A 4,401-nucleotide genomic window follows, 5' to 3' on the forward strand; every position below is an offset into this window, starting at 1 on the left:
GCGCCACGTCCGGTCGACGTCGTCGAGCGGTGGCCGGCTGGCCTCGTGGCGCCGTGCCCTTTCGCAGAGCCGTGCCGCGCACGTGCAACCGTCAAACGGGCCACACCCAGCGCCGACAGATGCCGGACACAATCATGCTACGACCGGCGAGCCGTTCGCCGACGGCCTGCGCAGCACCAAGCAGTGTGCGACCCGAGCGCAAGACAACAGCCGTTTGGCGCCCACCACGCACAAGCCGCACAGTGTCCAGCGTTCGTTGAGTGCCAGCGTAGCGTTGTGTCTGTTCGCCTGCCGGCCTCTCGCGTCGCCGCTGCGATCTGGCATGTGAACTTTGCACGCGGAGCAGTCAGATCGGCGGTGTGTTCGCCGCGCGTGCCGTCGCGTTGGCATAACCTATTCCACTTGATGACGGACAATCGGGGCGAGGCTGAACCTGTCGCGCCATGCTCACGCCGAGTGTGCTGTTCCACGTGACGTGGCGTTCAGCCTCTGCCGGACGCGCAGACACCAAAGCACGTTCAATCATCAAGAGGCGCCCGCCGGCGATGAAAACGTACCTGCGAGCGACAATATTGTGCCGAAAAATTGTCACCACAGTCACAAACGTGTCCCATTTTCGGTGCGATGCGAGCGCATGCTCAGCCTCGTTCGCACCGTGCATTATCCAATCAATCAGCAAATGCGTACCAACCACGACGAATCGCTCCACTCGTCCGCTTCGCACTCGAGCCGCCCTCAGCGGGCGGCCATCCTTGCTCGGGCACCGATCGGCGGCAGCCCCCCGCCCGCCCACCCGAGGCGGAGAACCGGGCCACGGCCGCCGGCCGTTGCGGCCGGACACCCGGAGCGTCCGCACGCTTGTACGCCTCTTATAGAAGGCTCGCAGTCGCATGGCATCTAGACGTGGCGCTTCCCTACTGTTTTGGCAATACATTTGGTATGCGATAACTTTGCTTAGGCACGCATCACATGCATTATTTATTTCGCTTTTGAATGCTGGTGCCTTGGTCTTGACGTAGTTCACCGAATATTCCACGCTATTCAATTTATCTTAAGGGTTTTGCTGTTTGTTTTCCCTGCCATCTGTTTTTTTGATATTGTACCTGCATATCGATATTCGTCCGCTGGATGTGCTGATGGGCAGCCGGATACAGCTGATTGCGGCCGACAGACCGACCGCGTCGTAGTCGGCTGAGTTAGCTTCCTAGGGTTTGTGCTCCCATCTGGGTTGTACTTCGAGATAAAACCAGCAACTTGTTTTAATGTTGTGTGTTATTGGTCTTGGTCTTATGTGTTATTAGGTCTTGTATTCACTGAAAACGTGCAGATCGAACGCAAAGAAAAAACACTTCAAAAATTCACAACGGCAAACCATCGTCTACACCGCGTGTTTCATTGAAATCGTTTGTCTCCCAGCCAGCGATCCCAATGACAGCACTCGGTAAGGTGGGCATTGGCTATGAATTGGCTTTTAGCTGGGCTCCAGCCTCGTCTCACATGGAGCGACCACATCATTTCTTTTTCTGCATGTTCTACAAATAGTTGTGTCTTGCACTGTCCAGTCGCAGTGTATCATGTCAAGAAAATGTAAGTCACCATGAGGGAAAGTTTGCTTCGGTGTGGTCCATATGGGCCATATGTGGGCCAGTTGGCCTCATGTCCACATGGACTGCACATTGGCTGGTATTCAGGTGTAATCTGGGGCCCAAATGGCCTGACCCTTTTGTGACATGCGCAATCAAGCTGCCACTTACAATATTCATGTTTATATCAAGGCTTTTTATTGTTTTGCTTTCACGGTATCGTCTATAATTATTATAAAGCATGGGACCACTGCTTGGACTGGGGTCCATATGGGCTGGGCATAGGCCAGCTGGGCTCGCATCCATGTAGGCTGCATGTGGGCTCTCATTTTCTCGTAACCTTATGTATTCAGCACATGACATATGCATAATATTACGTAATGATAATCTATACAGGTTGTGCAATGGGTCGGCTTGTCCGCCGCTCCGCATCGCACTGTTCCACTGCGTCTGCGCGAAGTCGTTCCTCTTTCACCGTCTAATTGTGGACCTCATGATAACGCCTAATATCTACTTTTATCATCAGAGGGCCCCAACCAACGTAAGAGATACTTTGGAATTCGGAGTGAATCCATGTCATCCCTACCATATCCAGCTGTTCAGCAAATGTTTCTCGGGCAAGTTAGGGGGTCGTTGCCGACGCAGCATCCACTTCTAGTTGATATGGACTAGGACGCACACTGTCCGGCACTTGGCCGCTTTGATACAATCTCCGGACAGCCCAGCCGGTCCTCGTATCTGGCCCCTACTCGGCTGTCCCGAGGCCGTTCGGGACTCAAGGAAGGGGAGGAGCGGGGGGGGGGGGGTCTGCTATGGCTGGGTCTGGTTCCAGCAATACTCATCTGATTCGTTGTCGATTTAGTCGTTCTAGGTCTCTCGTGATGCAAAGTGTTGGCTGTCAGAGTTGGTCGTTTTCAGTCGCGCAGTCAGTACAAAGGAGGCCCTCTGTGGAGGGGTTGGAACCTGAAGGGGCACGCAGTTCGAACCTCGAATAAGGGCGGGCGGTGTAGCACGGTAGTGGGGGAGAATTAATGGACACACCTGCCTAGACTATGAGGGGACGGCAGGTGAATGAGTCCATGTGCAGCTTTGAGTTTAAGTTAGCTGGAGTGGTCTGTTGTTATATGTTCTAGTATGTTGGAAATTGTTTTAAATTGCAAAATTTTGTCACCAATTGGATTGTCACCAAATCTTCTCCGCATCCGCTGGAGACTAGGGCTGTCGATCGCAGACAACCTCCCCGAATTCAAGATCGGGACGAGTGGTCGATGATCCACGACGGGCAGTGTGGCAGGCCGGCCAAAAACATGTCGCAGTTGCAGAAGGCCCACCAACGGGTCAGACCTGTAAGCTCCACCGCTGCATGTCGTGATTCGTCGTCTGCAAGAAAGCGGGAGCCACACTGGGATAACTCCCATGTATCTCCGTGTCGCTGCTACAGGACGAAACCCAGGCCGCGGGCTGCTGCAGAGTCCGTCTGGAGCATGGTGGACAGCCTGAGGTTTCGGAGAGCCTGGGCCGCGCTGGTGATGTCTGCTGAAAAGCCCGCCAGCTGATTGGAGAGTCCCAAGAACGACTTCAAGTCGGTTAAGTTCTCTGGACGCGGGAAGCTCTGTGATCGCCTGCAGCAGCTTGAGATCGCCCGCAGCTTGCCGTCGTCGATTGTGTAGCTCTGGTCAGAGATCCGACAGCCGCAGCAGTCTAGCGACTGCCGAGCGAACTGGAACTTTCACGGGCTCATCGTAATTCCTCTCTCCGGCAGCGTCTGAGGGCGGTTAATGTTCTCCGATGGCGGCGCCTGGGGGCCCTGGTCTTGTTCCCATACACGGAGCTGGGTGTTGGCACTGGAGACGGCGACTCAGAGGCCTCCGTACCGCGTGGTGCACCGCGCTCCGCGGCTCCCGAGCGGCACTCAGCTGCCCGGCCACCCGGGCCGCTCTGCAGGTAGGCGGTGAAAGCAGGTAGGTGGCGATGGCTGCCCGTGCTCCAGGGTACAGCCGGCAGACGGCGCTGGTTGTCAGTCAACAGGTGGCGCTAGTGAGTCGCGGGCAGACTGGGCAGATCTGGCGGTCACTGCTCCGGTCCGCGCGTGCACGGTCTGTACCGGAATGGCACTGCGCCATGCTGACAGGAACGTGGGCTGGAGAGTCGGCAGGTGGAATCCGTAGACGCACGGCGTCACGCCAGCTTAGCGCAAACCCAATGACCTGTCGTGGCATGCAGACAGTCCTGACAGACTCGCGATCATCCAGTGGCCGTGGCGTTGATAATACGCCACAGGGCCTAACAGGTAAGTGAGCGTCATTTCAACCCGCGTGGGAGGAGGCCGCGGGCCAGCCGATCCACGTGGACATCGGCAATGACTCACCGTATCCCCGATCGCTTCCCGGCTGCACTTGCCGGTGCCGCACCACGCCCTGCGCCTCGCCTGCGGCGGGATCTCGACGCACTCCGGCTGGACGGCCGGTCGCCGGCCCCGCGGTCACGTGACCTGGCGCTCTGCCAGCGACGACCGCCGCCTGGGGCGCAGCGAGCGGGCGGCTGAGCGGTGCGCGCCGCCGTAAAGTGACCGGTAACTCCTCATACATGGAACGATGCACCCACGGCGGGACAGCGCGCTTCGTCAGTATGTCTTGTTCGGCCGCAGCGTGGGCAGGAATTGTCTCGACATGCATGAGCGGAAAGGAGGCGGGCACGCGACTTCCAATAAGCCGGCAGTCGAGTCAAAGCAGTCTGCTCGCAGCGGATGGCAGCGCCGTTCGCGCTCGCCGACTCACACGTGCGGCAAATGTCCCCCGCCCTCTGCAGGGCCAGCTTT

This window comes from Pollicipes pollicipes, unplaced genomic scaffold (genome assembly GCF_011947565.3).
Source record: "Pollicipes pollicipes isolate AB1234 unplaced genomic scaffold, Ppol_2.1 Scaffold_4881;HRSCAF=5763_pilon_pilon_pilon, whole genome shotgun sequence".
Lineage (NCBI taxonomy): Eukaryota > Metazoa > Arthropoda > Thecostraca > Pollicipedomorpha > Pollicipedidae > Pollicipes > Pollicipes pollicipes.